The sequence below is a fragment of the Mirounga leonina genome, unplaced genomic scaffold, assembly GCF_011800145.1.
Source record: "Mirounga leonina isolate KUSES-001 unplaced genomic scaffold, KU_Mleo_1.0 Mir_268, whole genome shotgun sequence".
NCBI classification, from domain to species: Eukaryota; Metazoa; Chordata; class Mammalia; order Carnivora; family Phocidae; genus Mirounga; species Mirounga leonina.
Window position 1 is genome coordinate 1,199,950 of NW_023270649.1, and position 22,923 is coordinate 1,222,872.

The 22,923-nt window shown below is 45.0% G+C and overlaps 1 protein-coding gene across 3 annotated transcripts in view; it reads right to left on the reverse strand.

Annotated features, from left to right (window-relative positions):
* DHRSX (dehydrogenase/reductase X-linked) overlaps positions 1-22,923 on the reverse strand; it is a gene marked incomplete at its 5' end in the record, with an annotated part of 180,466 nt that overhangs the window by 39,643 nt on the left and 117,900 nt on the right. Inside the window, 1 exon segment of one of the 3 annotated variants that reach the window (XM_035029653.1) lies at positions 15,718-17,011. 3 annotated transcript variants of the gene reach the window in all.

Here is a 22,923-nt window from a genome sequence, read left to right on the forward strand (position 1 = left end):
CCCCCAAAGAAGATGAAATTTATTTATCTAAGGAAACCAAGAGTGGAGATAAACAATTTCAGTAAATTTTAGGGCCCTGTGAAGAGACAGAAGCAGACTACATTTCTGTTTGGAGATATCCAGCTATTTTGTTTCATCGCAGAAATGAAACCCTCTCCTTGGAAACAGTCAGACAGGCAGAAAAGTCCTCAGAGGAACCCAGAGTTGTCAGCATATATAAAACATCTCTGCTGTTCTCCCCAGCAGCAGTTTTGTTCGATGCTTTTCCAAAAGTTTCTAAACGTCTACTGGCAAAATTAGATGCTAGCTGTCTTTAAAGAGAATGCCATATGATTTTCTTGAAAATAGGTAATATTGGGTAACAATGAAAACTTAAACACAAGCAAGAAGCAAGCCTTTATTTGGAGACAGGGATGGCTTCAGGAATTGTCCTTGTAATCACAACAGTGAGCAGAAAGAGAGGTGTGTGTGTTTAAAGCAGACAAAATACCCAGTCACGCGAAACCCAAGCCTCTGGGGATATTAGGTATGTCTGGTGTCTGGTTGGAGAACATTCTTCAGTCCCGACAGCGGAAAACAAAAAAGCGTTACCAGGGCATTGCTCTGTGTTGGGATCAAGGGCAATTTAAGAAAACAGTGGCTATGAGACAAAAGTAAAGGTGAAGCAAAGGTAGATTGGAGAAGCAGGGACCATGAAGTGGGGATGGTCCCAACATCTGGACGCACAGAGCTCTCTTCTGAAAGTTGCAAGATCATGAACACAAATACCATTTCTCAAGTGTGTGAGAAGTCTGTTGAAATGAATAAAGAGATCACCACTTTAGACATTTTACTGAACGGAGTGGATTTGGTCATTCCTAAGTAGCTTTGTGAACATAACATTTTTGAGTCTCCACACCTGAAAATGCCAGAATTGATGAGTATATGCCAAAGTGAATGTACCATTTTAGAAAACCATTGACCATCACCTGTTGACATCAATGACTTTTCCTTCCTTCTCTGACAGAAAGAGATAGGGGCCAAAGAGGAAAAAGCAAGATGTGTTTTCTGAAACACGGATTTGATCCTGTCATTCCCTTATTTGAAAACATGTTGTTATTTATACTTCCGTATAAAAAATTAAAAAAAATCATAAAATAGAGAAGAAAAAAATGTGTTGGTTCCTCTCTATTATCTGCAGGATGATTTCAATTTCTTGGTCCAGTATCTAATCTGATACCCCTTCTACCTCTTCCAGTTGAATTCAGTGTGGTCCTCCAAATAAATCTTTACTTCATTCAATCCTGTCAGGACCCTAGGCATAGGTATTTTCCACTTTCCCGAGGGGCAACTTCCTCACGTCCACCTGGCTGGTCAGTGGCAGAGCTGGGGACTCAAATCTGGGTCTCTAGCCTCCTAATCACACCAGAAGCCTCTCTTCTCCTGGAAATGCCCCACCATGAATTACTTAAAATTACTGCCTTACCCAATGTAACTCACACACACAACCTACCTAATGTATATGTTACCAATGGTGGCCATAAGAAATTACCACAAACTGGGGACTTACAATAATAGGAATTATCTTCCCAGCTCTGCAGACCAGAAGACTGAGATCCAGGCGGGGCAGGGCCACTGAGATCCAGGCGGGGAAGGGAGTTCCCTCCAGAAGCTCCAGGGGAGGGTCCTCCCTGTCTCTTCCAGCTCTAGGCATTCCTGGGCTTATGGCCACGTCCCTCCCATCTCTGCCTCTGTCTTCATGTGGCTTCTCCTCTATGTCTGTCTCTCCTCTTCTGTCTCTTGAAAGGACACTTGTCCTTGGACACCTTAGGGCCCACCCTAGTGCACTGGACTTCATCTCAATCCTTAACTAATTATATCTACAAAGACCCTATTTCAAAATAAGGTCACATTTACTGGTACCAGCAGTTATAAAATGGACTTACATTGGGTATACAATTTAAATCATATATACATGACTTATGTATACCTGTGTATATATACTTATTTATGTCTATGTATATATATACACACAGTAACATATATTTACATGTGTGGATGTGAGTGACTGTTGTAAATAGAATAATAATTATTGCAGTGAACATACTTCAAGATTTTATAGAAATTTAAGCAAATGCTTGCTAATTTGAGTTTTGCAACTTCATGTTCATATTTTGGAGGAAATATGATAGGGGCCAAAGTCTGAAGTCCCAAGCAGTCTGCAATGCAGTGCAATATTTTTTTTTATCCCAGGGCACACGTAGAAAGTGTGATGGTGATTTTTATGTGTCAAACTGGCTAGGCTGTGCCACCAAGATTTTTTTAAATTTTTATTTTTTGATCTAACCCTAGTCTAGATGTGGCTGTAAAGATGTTTTTTACATGAGATTAACATTTAAATCAGTAGACGTTCAGTAAAGCAGATGATCTTCCGTAATGTAGGTGGGCCTCCAGTTGGTGGCCTTGAGAGGAAAAGACTAAGGCCCCCAGGGAAGAAAGAATTCTGCCAGCAGATGGACTTAATAGTCAAATTATAGCATCATTTCTTCCCTGGGTCTCCAGCCTCCTGGTCTACCTTGCAGATCTTGGATTTGCCAATTTTCACAATCATGAACCAACTCTTTAAAATAAATCTCTCTGTGTCTCTCTCAGTATCTATCTATCTATCTATCTATCTATCTATCTATCTATCCATCCATCCATCATCTATCAATTCTATCCATCTATTCATCTATCATCTATCCATCTATCTTTTATCTATCCATTCTATCCATCCATCCATTATCTATCATCTATCATCTACCTACTATCATATCTATCTACCCATTCTTTATCTATCTATCCACATCTATCCATCCACCCATCTTTATCTATTTACTATCATATTTATCCATCTATCTGTCCATCTATTATCTATCTATCTATCTATCTATCTACCTATCTATCTATCTATCTATCTATCTATCTATCTATCCATCCATCCACCATCTATCACCTACCTACTATCATATCTATCCATCCATCATCTATCTATCTATCCATTTACTATCACATTTATCCATCCACCAATCTACTATCTATCTACTATCATATCTATCTATCTATCTATCTATCTATCTATCTATCTATCTATCATCTATCGACCATCTATCTATCATCTATCTACCTTTCCTATTGGTTCTGTTTCTTTGGAGACCCTGACTAATGCAGAAAGTAATAGTAAGACACACTGGGGTAGGTAGACAAAGCTGCATCCAGCCAGAGACCATGAGCTCTGGGACTCTGCCTCACCCCCAGCCCAGCCCACTAACCAAGGGCTCAGAGCACCCAAATCCCAATTTCACTAGAGCCCTTGGGAGCCATGGTGAAGCCTTTGTTGAATGTATGAGTTGCAATTTCTATGGTTCACTACAGAATGACAGGAGATGGTGCTTGCATTAGTCAGTAAGTGAGGTCTGCTTCTCTTGTTCTGCCCTTCACGCCTACTTAAGAGAAGGCCTTCCCTGCCTTCCTTCCCTCCTCTGCTTGGGGGATGGAGTGGGTAAGGGGAAGCAAGGGGATGAGCATAACAGGGAAGCAGAACTGGGAGCAGGGACTCAGCTAATAGATTAGTAAAAGGATGTCACAATCTGCTGGATGTGCCCTGGGGCCAGACCTCCTTGTAGTGAAGATCAATGGAGCAAAATCCATCTTCATTGACCTCAAATGAGCTCAGGGCCCTGGGGAGCAACACTGGCCTGGCCCATTGCCCTGATATTGCTCACCCCCTGCCTCTCATGGGCCTCCAAGCTTCCGGGGAAAATGCATTATCACTTTAAAACTTTAACCTCGCTAATAAATGGGAAAATACAAAGTCCCTATCTTATGGTCTAAAAATAGGAAAAAAAAACAAGTTGGTAAAATCCAAAGGCAAATGCATTTTTCTCTGTGGTAGGACTTCCCTCTGAATAGAGACTGGAAGCTCTGGGTATCTTGGTAGGATGGGGCACAGTGGTAGGGCTGCTGGGCTGGGAGCAGGGAGCCAGGCATGGTGCCAGTGAGGGGAAGCAGGTTTCCCCTGCCCCAGAGGAGCGGTGAGACCTCCCTTGAGGCAGATTCCCTCAGGCCCAGGGAAACTCCTGGCTTGGGGACGCTCAGCTTGGAGTCTGCAGCGGTCAGTGCTCCCAGTGGGTCAGAGAGTAAGCATTCTATCCTATAGGAAGAGGATGGGAATTTATGTAATGTAGTGCCACACCCACCAAAGTGGGCGTCTGCAAACTATTGTGGTTGGCCTTTTGTAAATAAAGTTTTATTGGCACATGGTCAGGTGCATGCATTTACACATTGTCCACGGCTACTTCCCTGAAAGAGTAGTACTGGTGAGTTGCAACAAAGACTTTCTCGCCTGGAAAACCCCAAATATCTCCTGTCTGGTCCTCTACACAAAGAGTTTGCTAACGTCTGACCTTTAGTATCTAAAATCCTTCTAAAGTTATCTTTTTTTTTTAAAAAGATTTTATTTATTTATTAGACAGAGAGAGACACAGCAAGAGAGGGAACACAAGCAAGGGGAGTGGGAGAGGGAGAAGCAGGCCTCCCGCCGAGCAGGGAGCCCGATGTGGGGCTCGATCCCAGGACCCTGAGATCATGACCTGAGCCAAAGGCAGACGCTTAATGACTGAGCCACCCAGGCACCCCCCAAAGTTATCTTTTAAGGTAAACACAAAACCCTTAGGTTCATAATATCCCATCCATGCTCTGTGTTTTTAAAGACTAATAAAGAAAAAAAAGAAAAATTTAAATGATAAATCATTGCATCCAAAAAAGTCAGGCATTTTTTTTGTGGTTGTTTCGGGGGAAAAAAAAAAAAAAAAAAGCTGAAAGCTTTAACTTCACAGAATGCTCAGCCCTGACTTACCATGGATGTCATTGAGTGGTGACAGAGCGATGACGCTGGGGTTCGGGACCTGTTGCAATCCTGCCTGTGGGAAATGGGCTTGTGTGTTTTATGTGACAACCTTGCCAGAGCAAGGTTGAAGCCCACACAGTGGATGGATGTAAGAGCCGAATAGAGAAATGGCAAGCAAGACACTCAACCCTGACAGCAGTCTTGATTCATCACCACCCACCCAGAATGAACCTAGTGGCTTTCAACTCCCGGGCTGTCTACAAGCTGTATTTTAGAAAGCTGGAGAGAGGCTCCTTTTGGGGTTCCTACGTTCTGTGCAATTGTGCGTTCACACTGCCTTCCTGTGCCTTCCTGCAGCTGTTTTCTCAGTATCTACTCACACCCAGGCACACCTACTCACACACATGTGAACATAAGTGCATACAGGCAAGTGCACACGTGCACAAGGCACACACTCATGCACACACATTTGCACATGCATGCATATATATGCACATAAATGCATGCATGGGGCACACACCTGCACACACGTACATTTACTCATCTAGACATAACATGCATGCATATGTATATGTATAGACATATGTATAGAAATGCATGCATGTGTTTCTCACACACACGTCCATTTAATCATGCATACATATCACACATCTGTGCACTCATTCATACACCCATACACATGTGCATGCACATACATGCATATAAATACATACATGCAGCACACACCTACACAGATACACTTACTCATCACACATATTCATGCATGCTTGTACACATGTGCATATAAATGCATGCGTGTATTGTTTGCACACATACATTTAATCATGCACAGCCATTCACACACTTGTGCACATTCATATGTGCATGTGCACATACACACTCGTGCACACATTCATGTATGTGCACACCCATGTGAACATAAATGCACAAAGCACTGCACACATGTACAAGGCATACATACAGCCATGCACGTTTTCACACATGCATGCATACATACAAACCCTGAAACACCTTGCGACATTTACAACATAAAACAAAGTCCAGTGTTTACATTTGGATGCCCCCTTCAAATGCAGTGAATCCACTACAAAATCCATCTTCTTTTTCCAAACCAGTCCCTCCCTTCCAGCTTCTGCTGTCAGGGGTTACCTCTGCTTTCCTAGGGTGCCATTTGAGGCAAAGAGCCTTCTTTCCAGCTCACAGGCAGCCTTGGGATGTACTGACCCATGACCTGCTCTGCGAGAGGCAGTGACCTATGACCTGCTCTCTGGTTTTATAACTCTGCTGTCTCACTTCCCTGTCCTGTCCCACTAAGGAGAAAAGGCTCAACCACAATGTGACAATGACAGTCACCATATTAATCACCTGTTCCCATCATTTCTCATTACTCTGGGGCTTTAATGGTTTCTGCTTTACAGAACGAGACACCAAGGCTCAGCCTGATTACACATCTCTCCTGGGGTCGTGGGCATAGAGGCAGGCAGCGGCCATGCCATGATGAAGTCGTGCCATTTATACGACATGCTGTTAACCATCTCTCTACCTTCATGGCTCCTGGGCCTCCTTCCAGTTCGGAAACACAAGCCTCTGGACCCATCCTCATCTCTGGCTTCCCACTTGTCACCACGAGACACTCTTCTGAGTCAGAGCTCACTTCTGAGCCATTATCTGCATCTGCCCAGAGCTCTGCTGGGCCACCTGCTTGGGCTCCTTTGTGCAGCCCCCTCACCCTCCCATCTGTGCTGGTCTTTCTGGGGCACTTGGTGATGATCAGACATCCTTGCTGGGAAGCCACTGAAAGCCATCCTTCAGGTGGATGCCATAACAGGAACCCCACTGAGCCCCAAATGTGGCTTGTCATGTCACCATCTGTCCCCAGAATCCAGATCCCCACCAGCCATTCTCCACCAGCTTGCATTGATGCCTCTCTATGCAAGGCATGCCCAAGAGCTTGAAGGAGTTCAGGAGGTGCCCACATGTGATCCTGGATGACCCCATCACCACCCAATGCCCAGGGGTTCCAGCCAAGAATTGTGGCCCTGGGGAGGTTTGAAGGTGTGCTCTGCTTGTTCACTGATGGATGTGTCTCTGTTCAGAACCCGCCTCCCAACCTTCCCTGCTCTCATTAGCTCAGCTCCAACCACTTTCCCACCTTTCTTCCCTTATACTGTGAGAATACCCCCTTGTTGCCCTCAATTCCCACATGCTGGGGCTACTGGAGGGAGAAATCTTTCCAACCTGAGTCATATCATTCTCCTGAACTTGCTCTCCCAACACACCAGTGACATGGGTCTCCTTTGCTCCTGGAATCACCAAACCATTAATCCCTGCCTCAGGGCCTTTGTGCATCCTCATGGAGCACTCTGCCATCCCAGATATATGTATGACCCATGCCCTCCCATCAAGGAGTTTTTTGCTTAAATATCACCCCTTCTCTGACCCTCTATCAACTCTCTCCACCTGCTTCTATGCCTTACCTGGCTTCATACTTCTTGGTGTTCATTATTCTTTGTGTTCATGTGTATATCCAGATCCAGATCCATTTCTATATGTATTTATATCTATGTATCTATCTTTCCATCCATCCTTCCATCCAACCAACCATCCATCCATCCACCCACCCACCCACCTATCCATCCATCATCCATCCATCTTATCTATCCACCCACACACCCACCCACATGCCTATCCATCCACACACCCACCCACCTATCCATCCATCCAACCATCCATCCATCTTATCTATCTATCCACCCACACATCCACACTCCTATCCATCTACCCATCTATCTGGCTGGCCGTCCATCCATCCACCCCACTCTTCTATCCTATCTATCTATCTATCTATCTATCTATCTATCTATCTATCTATCATCTATCTATCTATCATCATCCATCCTCCACCCACCCACCTATCCATCTATCCAACCAACCATCCATCTTATCTATCTATCTATCTATCTATCTATCTATCTATCTATCTATCTATCATCTATCTATAATCTATCCATCCACCCACCCATCCATCCATGCAACCAACCATCCATCTTATCTATCTATCATCTATCTATCTATCTATCTATCTATCTATCTATCTATCTATCTATCTATATCTATCTATCATCTATGATAGTGGTTAAGAACTGGGGAAGATTGTACCCCCAAGGGACACTACACAATGCCTAGAGGCACTGTTGGTTGTCACAGTGGGACAGGGGAGTGGTACTGGCATTTGTTGGTTGGAGACCAGAGATGCTGGTCAGCACCCTACAGTGCAAAGGATGCCCCACATCTGAGAGTCGTCCCGCCAGATGTCAATAGTCCCCAGGCAAAGAAGCCCTGGTCTAGCAGATGAAGTTATCTTAAGAGACTGAATCTTTGCTACCAAAACAGCAGGCTGTGAACACCCCCCAAAAAGCACACACTCTGGTGCAGAGTAGTCCCTAAATCAGCCTGTGTGTCTGAAAAGCTGCAGTTAGAATCACCACGTTCTCACAGTTGCTCGGGCTTCAGGGAAGGTGTTGTTCCTGGGCAAGCACGGCCATATTGCGGCAACTGATTCAGTGGCATTTCTCGCAGGACCTGACCTTTTACAGAAATCCAATATTTGAAAATTCATCTTGCAGACAGCTTCAGAATGTAAGATGTCTCTGCTCCCTGGCTTTGAGAGAGGAAGGTCAGAGAGAGATGATTTGAGGCTCCCCCATCCCACCCAGGTTGTGCTTATATGAGAACCTCTATGCAGAATGTCAGGTGATGCACAGGGGGCGGTGGACAGGTGCTATCGATCCACAGGTGAACACCCTTATGGACAGCCACTGCATCTAAATTGTACCATTCTATTTCATCTTTAAGGGAAGGCATTTCTTTTTTCTTGTTCTTTCTTTTTCTTTTCCTGCCAGCTTATTGTCTCTATTGGCCAATGCACAGACCCAGAGTGACTTGCAGAATTTCCGAGGGACAGAGCCTGAGTCTCTGCTTGGGAAGCTGGCGGCATGGAGCATCAGTTACTAATGTGGTCTAGTGTCTGTGCCCTTGGCCGGGGACTAAGCCCCAGCGGAGTTGGGCAGTTGGATGTCAGAAATGGTGTCTCTCTGTGAAAATAGCTAAATTAATGCCCAAGGGACTGGCAGAAGTCACAGTGTGGTGAGTATCAGATGGATGGGAGTGAGGCATGGAGAAACTCAGGAGGATGGAGCATGTACTGTGTGGAGAAGAGAGTACTCTATAGCAAGGGAGACAAGTGGAGGAGAAGGATGGGTGCAGAGACCCATTCTTGGAGACATCTCACTGTGCAAGCCCCCATGCCACAAAAGACGCTCTGAGTGTCTCTGTTGTGATCGATTTCAATTCCCGTCCTGTGAAAGAACAGCAAAACCTCACAAGATTGCAAAGAATGTCCAGAATCTGGAAAGGTTTGCATTCTCTGCATGCGAGTGATGAGCATGCATGAGTCCCTGGAAGATGGATCAGTCTCCTGTCACTAATGACCCCAAACTCAGGGACTCAAACCAACACACAGGTGTGGTCCTGCCGTTCTGGAGGCCAGAAGTCTGAAAAAATGGCTCTCACGGGGCTAAAATCAAGGCTCCGACGTGGCTGGGTCCTCCCAGAGCCTCCAGGAGACAATCCTTTTCCCCACCTTCGTGCAGCTTGTAGAGCCGCATTCTTTGTATTCCTTGCTCCCTGGTTCCTTCCTGTAAAACCAGCAGGCTAGTGTCATTAAAACTCTGCTTTTGACATCATGTTGCCTTCTATCTGACCTTCCCACCTCCCTCTTTATGAGGACCATTATTCAGCTAACCATAGGCAGGAAAAAACATTTGCAGAGCAAGTGGTGTTCGGTGGATTCTGGAATAAAATGGGGTGGTCAGATGTCCCCCCAGGGCACACACACTGGCTCCCTGTCCAGTCCTTGTATGGTTTATGTCATTAACGTATGATTTTCAGCAACTTGGAAGGCATGATTCTCCTACAAACATACCATGAGCTGCATCAAGGATTTTTTTTTTTTTTTTTTTTAAGTGAGGGAGCTTTGCAAGCATTAAGACATTGATAGAGGTTCTATGGAGGCTGGAGGGGTTGGTAGATACACGGTCAGGACACTGGAATGAGATGCAAAAAAGCAGGTACAAAGCAAATAAATGTCATATAGGCAAAAACCCCATAACTTTAGGGTCATCTCTTCTCTCCAGCAGGCATAACAATAAACTACCCATCATCTTCAAGTTCCCACATCAGTTGGTAAGAGTTGAGCCCTGACCTATAACCAATAGTAATTCATACAAGGTTTCAATTGCTGAGGATCAGGTTCCCCCAGATGGTTTCATTCAACAAATGTTCATGCAGGACATGAAAAAGGGGTATGGTATTTTTCTCTTGCCCATTTCCACAGGCTGCATGATTCTTATTGCCTCTGAGTGTTCCGTGTGCCATCTGGTTGTAGGAAAGAAGTAACAGATGCTACAAGTAGGTCCGTATGGTTTCTGCACTGAAATGGTACAAATGACCTTTTTGAGTGTTGGACTGCAATGGATAAGCCCTTCTCTTATAGACACTGGGTCCTTGGATACAGGCTATGATGCATCTCCTGTTCAGTCCTTAAAATCAGGTGCACACAAACACGAGTCAAGAGTCTTAGAAGGGAAAGTAACAGGTGGCTTGGAGAATGTCCAGTCCAAAGGCAGAGCAGAGAGAGAGGAGGATCCAGCTGAGGCCATGCCCCAGGTGCTGGGAGGATCTGGCTGGATGCTGTCAGACCCTGTCCTCCCCTTGCCAGGAAAGACCATGCCTCTGCAAGCTGGAGAGGACCATAGGCCCTACCTGTGCATCACCAGATTTGCATGGGTCTTCTCTGCTAGGCAGGTGTCTCCTTCATAGAGAAGTGTAAGGAACAGAGGACAATGTCTTTGCCACATCCCAGGTAGGTGTGGGACATGCAGGCTTCCCATGAGATGGGAAAGGTTTCCCAAACATGGGATGTCCAGATGCTGGTTGACCTGACTGCACACATGTGCTCATCTACACACCACCAGGTACACTGTTCAGGATTTTACAATCCTCACGTGATTTTATTCCCAAGTAGAAAAAAAAATCTGGTAATGGTATCCAGGTAATGTTTCATTTACAACAGGCTTCTTTCTTTTCTTTGTATTAGGTGAGAGAGAGAAAAATAGTTACTCCCAGTGATATATATATATATATTTTTTCACATCCCATAAAAGCAACCATTTTAAAGCAAACAATTTAGTTGGATTTAAGTACATTTATCATGTTGTACAACCAGTACATGTATCTGGTTCTAGAATGTTCTCATTCCCTCAAAAGGAGAGCCCATTCCCGTGAGCAGTCACACCCCATCCCCCTGACAACCACGGATCCACTTTCTGTTTTTATGGATTCGCCTATTCTGGATGTTTCTTATATAAATGGAATCATATGCTATGTGCTATTTTATGTGTGGCTTCTGTCACTTACCATAATGTTGGTTTAGTATCTATAGTTAAAAAAATCACTGAAAAATACTCATGATAAGCCTCTAGATTACATGAAAAGATGCCCGTGAGAAGCACAAGGAGGTACCACGACACAGGTAATGGAATAGCTGAACTAAAAGTACTCATCACACCCAGGGCTGGTGAGGATGTGCTGCAGCTGGGACGCTCACACGTGGTTGGCAGGGATGCAAAATGGCAGCACGTCTCTGGAAAACGGGTTGGCGGTTTCTTATGGAGTTAAGTGTACACTCCATGTGGGATCCAGCAATCCCATTGCTAGGTATTTATCCAAGAGCAGTCACAATGCACGTTCACTGAAAACCTGGATGTGAATGCTGAGACCAGCATTCTGCCTGACTTGCCCCAGAGGGGAAACAACCTAGAGTGGGGAATGGATGAAGCACAGTGGCGTGTGCATACAATGGGACACCACTCAGCCACAAAAGGGGAGGGACCATTGTTGAGTGCACAACCCTGTTGCGTGTCAAATGCATATTGCTGAGTAGAGGAAGATAATTTCAAAGAGCCAACTACTGCCTGGGGTCATTTATACCATATTATGGAAAAGGCAAATAGAAGGAGAGAAAACAGAGCAGTGGTTATCCATGATTCTTGCTGGACGAAATGCCAGACTGTATTTTCAGGGGCTCGGGGAAGAGGGAATTGTCCAGGATGATGGAAAAGTTCTGCATCTCACTGGGTGGTTACATGAATCTGTACATGTGTTAAAGCTTACAGGACTGTACTCCAAGATATGGTGAATGTTGTACTGTTTGTAAAATGTTTAGAAGACCTGCAGGTGTTCAAAAAATTGAAAAGAGAATGACCATATGATCCAGCAATTCCATGACTCGGGTATTTATCCAAAAGAAGTGAAAGCAGGGACTTAACAGATTTTTGTATACTTATGTTCATAGCAGCATGATTTATGGTGGCCAAGTGGAAGCAATCCAAGCATCCATGGATGGAGGGATGGATGGGTAAATGGTATGTGGACAATGCATGGAATGGAATATGACTCAGCCTTAAAAGGAAGGACATTCTACACCTGCTATGACGTGGATGGACCTTCAGGATATGGTGCTCAGTGATATGAGCCAGACACAGAAGGACAAATCCTGTGTGATTCCACGTATACGGGGTCCCTAGCGGAGTCCTATCCACAGAGGCAGAGAGTAGATGGTGGAGTCAGGGCCTGGGGATGGGGAGTCAGTATTTCATGGGGATAGAGCTTCAGTTTGGGAAGATGGGAAGTTCTGGAAATGGATGGTGGGGATGGTTGCACAACAGTGTGAATGTGCTCGATGCCACTGAGCTCTGCACTTAAAAACGGTTAAGACGGCAAATTGTATGCTGTGTGTATTTTACCACAATTTAAAATTAAAAACAATTTTTCTTTGGTTTGAAAACCCCTAGGTGAAAAAAATGTCTTGCTCTACACAGAGCATGCAAAAACGCTCAGAGGGTTAGGACTGTGTTAGTTGCATATATTTTCATGCCATCCCTTTAAATTGTTTATCTGCAGTGGAATACATAACGGGTCTGTATGATGTATTCGTCCACAGACATGCACTGGGGCATGGGTGAAACGCTCTGCCTGCTGTGTGTGGCATTGGTCCTGAGAGCCCGCAGGAGGGATGAACACCCAGCGTCCCTCCCCAAGTCGGGCCCAGAGCTCATAACTGGGCTGAAAGCAATCCTGGGAAGGTGGCAAAGGAGGAAGGCCAAGTGTGGAGTTGTCAGTTGGGGCTACAGACACTCTTGCCTTGATCTGCTTACATTCCTAATCACAGTTCTTGGGTGGGTATCAGCCCTGCACAGATGTGGAAGCTGCCTTAGAGAGGGGCACCTGGTCAGAGCGTGCATGCTCTCAGGTGGGGCTGGGATGCACGCCCACTAGCCTCTCCCCAGCATCCCAGACCCTCAGCACTCCGAAAATGCCACCCCAGGACACCTCTCCTCTGAAAAGTAAGCAGCAGGGCTCATGGGCTTCTGCGGATCTCAGGGGCTGTTTTAAAAATTTATTTCTTCATTTTTGGTCTGGAAAGAAGCCATAACTCACTTGGAATGTTAATGGGGACTTCAGCTCTACAATTGTAAAATCTAGTACACACAGCTTGAAATGCTTGGAACTGTACTGTATTTGGGATGGCTCTGTGGTTCCTCAAAGGGAGCAATTTGACCCCCAGGGGACACCCGCAGATGGTCACAATGGGGGCTGGCACTGGCATGTGGTAGGGTGGAGAGCAGGGATGCTGCTCCACACCCGAGTGCCCAGGATGCCCCACATCAGAGAGTCATTCAGCCCCAGATGTTAATAGTGCTGAGGTAGAGACACCTGTCTCAGCATAACAGATTCTGAATGTCTATCTGTCCATCTGTCTATCTATCCATCATATCTATGTATCATCTACCTATCCATCCATCCACCCATCATATCTATCATCTATCAATCATCTACCCATCATATCTATATCATCTATCTATCTATCTATCCACCCATCATATCTATGTATCATCTACCTATCCATTCATCCACCCATCTACCCATCATCTCTATGTATCTATGTATCTATCCATCCACCCATCCATCATCTATCCATCCATCCATTATCTATCTATCTATCTATCTATCTGTCATCTATCTATCCACCCACCCACTCATCATCTATCCACCCATCATCTATCTATCCATCCATCATATCTACATATCATCTACCTATCCACCCACCCATCCACCCATCATCCATCTATCTATCTATCTATCCGTTCATCAGGTATGGCAGTGGTTTGCAACCAGAGACAAGTTTTTACTTCCTGGGGGACACTTGCTGATGTCTGGGGACATTTTTGATTGTCACAATTGGGGGGTTGCTTCTGGCATCTGGTGGGTAGAGACCAACACCCTACAGTGCCCAGGATGCCCCACCCCAGAGAATAAACCAACTCAAAATACCAATCTTGTCCAGATGGAGAAGACCTGTTATACCTGGGGGTACCCAATAATATCCTCCCATACAAACTATGCCTATATACGTGTGTCTGTGTATAATTCACAAATTTCACAAATTTGTCTCATGGATACATAATAGCTACACATATATATGCATTTGCATGTGAATACATGAATCAAATTTGTGAAAAACCCAAGGTCTGCCCATATGGTTGTGTTTCCTGTCTCTGTCCAGATCTCAGGCTGGTGATTTATAAACTGCTGTTCCCACCCAGTTTCTTCTTGGGCTCTCCATGTCTCACTAGCTGTTTGTACTGGCTGGTGATGCTTTCGGTCGTTTTCGTCGAGGAATTACTTTGTGTATATAACTTCACCATGAGCCGTTTTTCCTAACACCCAAGGCATGTCCTGAAAGTAAATCCTGTGCTTTCTGGCAGTGTCTTGAGTTGCTGTAATCATCTGGGACTGTTTTATAACTCCCTGCAGCCATGAGATGTGCTGCATTTGTGTGGCACCTCTCAGCGTCCTCGATCCTTAGGGAACTGATTGTTGTATTTCACTCCATGTTGGTGCTCATAAAAACTGCCATGGAAAGAATTTCAAAGTTGTGCAGAAAATGATGAAACCAAACTGGATCCGTTCGTTCCCATTTTGAAGGTTGCTGGAACTCTTCAGTTCATGTGCTCCCCCTTTTCCTCCAGAGGTACGGAGCCAGCGTCTTCCAATGAAGCAGGAGTTTCGCTAGAAGGCAGCATTAAAGCAGCTTTCCTTTGCCAATGATGCCAGAGGGAAGGTCAAAGAGAAAAAAGTAAAGCTGCCTGCAGCCATTTATATTCATACCAGGGAGGAGAGTCCAACCCAGGGGTTGAAGAAGGAGGATCTGCTTTCACCCCTCGGTGGTTCTGAGACTAGACTGCCCAGATATTACACTTTCTAAATATGCAAGGATGGAAAACAGCATCAGAATAAGGTAGAAATGTCTTTGAAGAGAGGAGGCATGCTTTTCTTCCCGGGACCTTGATTCTACATGCAAATGAGTGATTTGACATATTGCAGGATTTTATGTTTGAAAAGCAAGATGTGCCATCGCCGAGGGTATCTTGAGAGCCATGTTCAAAGCACCTGGTGTCCCAACGTCACGCGTGGAAAGAGCACCTGTAATGGTTTGGTGGACAGAGGCCAAGGGAGGCGCTGCAGAACACCTTTGCCCTCTGTTTTTATCCACATTAATGTGAGGTTGGGATCACCTCATTTGCAGGTGTCACAGAGGGTAAATGAGGTGATGCTGGAAATCTCCTGCCGTGACATGTTGGCTTCCCAGCTAGAAACGACACCTCCCCCTCTATGACCCAAACTTGTTTGAAAAGGAAACTAATACCCCACACGCATTATTTTTGACCAGATGGAACCAAAAATCAAATTACCTCGAGGCTTGTTGGGTCTCTATGACAAGACATACCAACCAAACAGCCCACCGGGGGGCTGCTCCCGCACCTATGTCAAGCTCTTAGTTTAAGCAAACGGGAGTTGGGCATAATCCCTATTCTCAGAGTTGGGTGTAATCGCTATTCTGGGAAACACAGGACGATCTCTCTAGTTTGTGAGAATTGGTAATCATGCTAGGCCAATGTTGCAATCACCTCACATTCTAGATGTCTCCGAAAACATGGGCTTCTCACCCCATTGGAATTCATGGCTCAGAAGAGCTGCCCTGAAGGGGGTGATTCCTGAAGCATTCTGTGCATTTGGAGAAAAGAAAAGTGGATAGTCAGCAAAACTCACTCTGTTGCATCGGGCAGTTTGGTGCAATTCAAAGCAATGCATGTGGGCACCCAGTGTGTGCCCAAAAAGAAAAGCATAGTTTTCCTTCGAGGTGCTTTGCATGCTCTTTATAGCAAATATTTTATTGATCTGGGATTCAATTAACCGTTTAAAATGTACATTCAGATGCATTCAGCACATTCACCGAGCTGTGCAACCACCACTTCTACCTGGTTCCAGAACATTCTCATCCTCCAAAAAGGAGACTCTGTCCCCATTAGCAGTCAAGTTCCATCCCTCTCCTGAGCCCTCGGGAATTATTAATCTTTCTGTGTCTATGGATTTAACTGTTCTGCATATTTCATAGAAATGGCATCATATACCATGTGGTCCTTTTGTTCTTGGCTTCTTTCAGTCACGATGTTTTTGAGGCTGGTCCATGGTGTGTGTATGGGTAGTCCATTCCTTTTTCATGGTCAAATAACAATCTGTTGTAGGGATGTATGCTAATGCATTTTTTTAAGTAGGCTTCATGCCCAACCTAGGGCTCAAACTCACAACCCTGAGATCAAGAGCTACATGGTCTACCGACGGAGCCAGCCAGGCACCCTGCTAATGCATTTTTAATGTGCTCCCACTATCTTAAAATGAAATCATAGATACTTACACCTATGGACAAATTAATAGTAGCCACATCATGTCCATGTAATGCAATTTATAATAAAATGATAGGCATTTGAACATGTCAATGCTTGCAGATGATGAAGGACTAAGATGCTTGCCTCTGCATGTCAGATTCCCAAGAAGGTGCCAGCTGTAAACAGAGGCTGCTGCAGGCATGCTGCGGTTTGTAATGCAAATGCCATCTGCGCTTCAGCAAATGGTGAACAATCCAACTAAGGATAATCTTGTATTAAGGCAGTAGCTCCTTGCCTGGAAAATGCAAATGATTGCATTTATGAGTCAACAGAATTAAGTTCTAGGCTTGGGTTCATGACCTACAAGATGTTCGCCTGCATGGACATCTGGCCAGACATTGAGAAGTCACGTGGGCAGGGGGTCACTGTACACTGGGTAGCCCTGTCCTGTGCCTTGCAATACGTCTATCATACCGGCCTCCCCCAGTTAAATGTGGAAAGCAGCTTTTTGTTTTGTTTTGTTGTGTTTTGTCTTCAGTGTGCCCTTCTCTACCTTTCCATGAACCACGTAGAGAACAACCAGCATTGAAAACCACTAGGCCATTGGGAAGGAAAGCCAACGCATCAGGTGCACGCGACTTGGACCCAACTCACTATGGTGGCATTACTCACATAGGCAAGATCTTCCACAGCCTTAACTCCCTTCTATTGCCTCCTCTCATGAGTGTGAGGACCATAAAATGACTCACTGAGGAGCACCTGCGTGGCTCAGTCAATTCGAGTGACTGACTCTTTGATTTCAGCCTAGGTCATGATCTCAGGGCCATGAGATCCAGCTCTGTGTCAGGCTCCACACTCAGCACAGAGCCTGCTTGTCCCTCTCCCTCTGCTCCTCTCCCACACTCACTCTCTCTCTCTCTCAAATAAATAAATAAATAAAATCTTAAAAAAAAAAAAAAGACCCAGTGAACATAATAGGACACTCTTTGCCCAAGTCATGGCCAATAGACATTTCACAGTGTAAGTGTAAATCAAAATATTGCACCCTACACATTAAATATATACATTTTTGCTAAGTTATGCCTCAGTAAAGTCAGAAAAATAAAATGAATATTCTCCCCCTAAAAGAATGGTCCTTTTAGTTACCATGCTATGATTTTCTCTAAGATATTTTGAATGAAAACTCATTGAACCACACCTGGCACCATGGTAGACCAGCTGTACCGTGGGGTCTTTGAAGGACAATATAAGTAGTTCTTGGATGAAATAGAGCAAGCAAAATTTTTAATGCATTGCTGGATCCAATGACAGTAAAATTATTATTTTTAATTCTACGTATCTGGGAATTCTTTTTTTTTTTTTTTTTTTTAAAGCCCAGCATGGAGCCCAACACAGGGCTTGAACTCATGACCCTGAGATCAAGACCTGAGCTGAGATCAAGAGTTGGATGCTCAACCGACTGAGCCACCCAGGCACCTCTCTATCTCGGAGTTTTTAAAACGTTGGTTTGAGGAGGCGCCTGAGTGGCTCAGTCGGTTAAGCGGCTGCCTTCGGCTCGAGTCGTGATCATGGGGTCCTGGGATCGAGCCCCACGTCTGGCTCCCTGTTCAGCGGAGAGCCTGCTTCAGGAGGCTTCTGCCTGCTTGTGCTCTCTATCTCTGTCAAATAAATAAATAAAATCTTTAAAAAAAAACCCCAAAACAAAAAACAAAAAACGTTGGTTTGAGTAAGCCACAGGCTAAAGAGGAAAAAATGAAGACAAGGACAGCACTGCGTATCTATGAGATGTAGACCAAGTCAGAAGGAGAAATGAGTGACACAGAAGGCTTCAACTGGACATATGGAAATAAATAAATAAATGGCATCCATGAAATCAGGAAGTCAGACGATATATCCCAGAATGAAGGGAAGAAATTAGGCAACTGAGATAACCAAAAATGATGAATTAGCGATAACCGCACACGTTGGTAAAGCTCTATTCCTGAACCAGAGAACGTCCTTCCTTGAATAGAACCTCAAACTCTTTACTAGGCACAGACATTTGCGCACCGCCCCTTCAGGGCACATGCTGCAAAGCAGGAGGGACATAAGGGTTTATGTTTGTGCTTTTATGGCATTTGGTAAAAAGCTGTGGATCTAGGCCCAATGACTAGGATACTGGTATCCAGATGACGGAAAATACAACTCCAACTATAGCTGACCCTTGAACAATGCGGTGTGAATTTCACGGGTCCACTTAGATGCAGATTTTTTTCATTAAATATAGCACAGTGCTGTAGACGTATTTTCTCTTCCTATGATTTTCTTAATCACACTTTACTTCCTGTAGCTTATTTTTATTGTAAGAACACAGTATATAACACACATATTAATAATATGTAATATTATATAATGTTATATATAATATATAATACATATTAACTGACTACGTTATTTGTCAGGCTTCCAGTCAACAGCAGGCTCCTAGTAATTAAGTTTTGGAAAGAGTCAAAAATTATATGTGGATTTTTGAGTGCATAGAGCTGGGCACACCTAGCTTTGTGCTGTTCAAGGGTCAAGTGTAATTTTTCCACTTAAATGACAAATTAAATCCAGAGCTTGCATGCAAAACCATAAGTGCATATATTTATTCCTGAACATTCCTCAAGCACAGTGCATACATAGATTTTGTTGTCTCAGCAAACCTGGGTGCAGACAAGATTGTGTTAGCATCATCATTCAGTAGATGAGGCATCAGAAAGACAGAGACCCAAAGGCTTAATGATGGTGCCCAGTGCAAGACTTCACATTCCCAAAGTTCACATCCAATGGGCAATGGGCACGGCATGCCTTCGCTGACCTGTAGACCAATCCAAAAAGCTTCCCTCATCTTGCCTCCCAACCTGTTCCACCTTGGAGGGGGCCAAGTGCACCTTGTATGGTTGTATTTCCAAACAGCCAAAACGAGAGGCGCCCATGCCACCCGTTCATGATACAGAAACCTTCAGCATCTAGTTGGCATCCAGAGCTTGTGTCCTACATGGACCAGCCTTTGCTGAGCTCACTCTTCCTTGTTAAAAGTCTCTGCTATCCTATACAGTGAAATCTCCAGATTCCAGGGATTAGGACCTAATATCCATGGAGGCCATTATCAGTCCACCACAGACCTCGAGCTCCCTTGGGACAAGAGCTAGGTCCCGCTCAACTTGAGTGAGTCTGTGTTTCCTCAGAGCCTGGCTTGGTAGAAATGAATGAATGAATGAATGAATGAATGAATAGATGAATGAATGAAGTGGTCCCGCCCATTGCTGAACCCAAACAAAACTCACTGTTGCTACACTGAAGGAACAAAAGAACAGCTTTACTGAGAAGAGAAACACATGCATCTTGAGTCCAACTACTGAATCAAGTCTTGCCCGTGGATGGAAAGTCGTCACCCTGGCGTGGGCACAGAGACCCTCGTGGCTCCCCTAACATGAGTGACAGGCTTAACCCCAGAATTCCCAGTGTCTGCCAAGCCATGGATTCAACTTTACTCACCCAGAGATCCACATGATTTCTCCAGCTGCTGGGAAGTGTCTCCAAGCACCAAGGAATTTACAATCACATGTCAAGGGTGCCTGCTAACTTCTCCAGAACGATGTGCTTTTGTTTGTTTGTTTGTTTTTGTTTTTTATTTTTTTCCCTCTCTTTCTCTCCCGGAGAGGAACAGCAGCTTAAGGGCTGTCATTTAACAAGGAGGAACAATCTGAGGCCAGGGTCCTACAAGGTTCAAATTGTTCTTGGAGTGCGTCTTCTCAGCTTGGGGATTAGCGGCATCTGTCAAATCCTGGCCTGCTTGTTTTCTCAGTGATGGAGGATGTCAGCCTGGCCAGGAGCTATCCAACCACACTGTCCTGAGCCTCTACTTGGAAAGTACCTTCATCATAATGATAACAGTTGCTGGCACTTATGTATGATAGCTTCAAGCTGTAGTATGGTCTTTGATGACATAGAAATGCTCCCAGGTTGGCATCTTCCAGAATTCAAGATTCTGCTTTTTAGTGCAGAGTCCTGGCTGTTCAGAAAATCAGATGAGGCACATCTTGATTATGATTCTAGTTCTAAAAGACATTAGTCTGGGCTCTAGAGCTTTAGTGGAACATCTGAACAGTCCGAGGAAGTGCCAGCACTCAGGGCTGGAAGTTGCAATCTCAATATGTCTGGCTCAGGTTGGGTCTTGAACTTGGTTGAACAAGAGGATGGCTTGAGAAGCTCTACAGAGATGCTGATGTCCAGAGGAATTAACTCTGGAATGCTACTGAGGGTGGGGATGAGCAACAATCATTTTCAGATGCTTCCCCAGTGGGCAACCAAAACCCATCAACTTAACTAGAACTTCAGGGAGATTATCAGCATTTTTATTGAGAAGATTTGTTTAGGGTTTACCACCTTGGCCAAGAAAAGACAGAGAACTCTGTCACTAAAAGAGAATCTATCACAGGCATTCTCAAATATCCCAAACCAGAGCAATGACATTCCTTTGTATTTTGTTAAGTTCCGATTAAGTCATGTTCCATTCCAGAAGGAGAGCAGATTCTTAAATTCCTTCACGGTGCCACTGCATCCATCCTGGAACAACCAAGAGGCAATCTATAAAGCATCTGTCCCTGCATCCAGTGTGAACCCCAAGCGGGAAGAGCTGCTGGCTGTGATGCCAAAGCATGCATTGCCCAGAGTTGACATCAGGTTTGGGTCCTCGGTGAGATTCTGTCAGTTGAGGGAATGGATGATCAGCTGACCAGCAGTCACTGTTCTGGAAATTCAGAGTGCAGCAACACACACACAGTGTCCTTTACACTGCATTTCAAGTGGATAGTCTGTCCACGTTGGAATTGAGAACATCCTCAGAGAAAGGACTGAGCGAGCCTTCCTTGCCTGACTGGTGGGTCAGTAAGGGTGAGCCCTGAAGTCAAGGATGGTGCCCAGTAAACTGCGGGAGACACTCAGAACCATAGGGAACTGTATGAGTTTCCTGTAACAAATTCCTATCAATATGTTGGTGGCTTAAAAACTGCAGGAATTCATCCTCCCCCAACTCTGAAGACCAGAAGTCTGAGATCCAGGCAGGGCAGGGCTGAGGTTCAGGTGAGGCAGGGCTGCTGAGATCCAGGGGGGGCAGAGCTGTGCTCCCTCCAGAGGAAGGTCCTTCCTGCCTTTTCCCACTTCTGGGGGCTCTAGGTGTCCCTGGGTTTGTGGCCACGTCTCTCCTGTCTCTGTCTCCATGGTCACATGACCTCTTCCTATTTTATAATCAAATCTCCGTCTACCTGATCTGATATGGAAACTTGTGATTACATTGAATGTAGCTAGATAAGCCAGGATGATCTCCTCATCCTAAGATCTTGATTCCATTGCAAAGGTTATCTTTCCAAGTAGAATCACATGCAATGGTTCTGGGGGGTGAGCACGTGGAGGTATCTTTTGGAGGGGGTCATGATTCAACTCCTAGAGAGACCAACTGGATATAATTCCAAAGACCCTCCACCTCTGTCCGACTGCCAGTGCATGGACCACCCTTCATGTTCCTGGCAGACAAGCTGCCTCTGCTTACAGATATGGGAGGAACCAGAAGAAAATGTCCAGCTCAGGTGGGCTCTGATGAACTGTGATCAACACCCGTGACTGGGCATCAAATATGTTTATGGCTACTTCAGTACTATGGTTTAACTATAATCAGGCCCTACAGATGTGTCTAGGAAGGATGCCAAGAGAAAAGTTAACTGACATTCTGAGTGGGGAACAACCCAGGAGAAGGTCATGTATGGCAATGTGATGGTGAGGGGGAAATCAGGGCCCATTCCTTTACCTTTTGCCCAAAACAAATAGTGAGCAAAGTCAGGAACATCCTTCCTTGTCCCACAGGATGTTGTACTGAGTGATTACAGACCCTTCTCCTCATTCCTGTCCTGTAGAACCCTCCTGGGAATTGCCATCCAGATCCCTCTCCTGGTCCCTGTCCTACCGAGCTCCATGGTTGGCTGCTGACCAGACCTCTCTCCTCATTCCTGTCCTACAGAACCCCATAGGGAATGCTATCTAAGACCCCTCTCTTTCTCCTGTCCTACAAAAACCCAGGGTGAGTGGTTTACAGACCCCTCTCCTAGACCCTGTTCTATAGAACCCCATGGGGATTGCTGTCCAGACCCTTCCCTCCTCCCTGTCCTACAGAACCCCATGGGGAGTGCT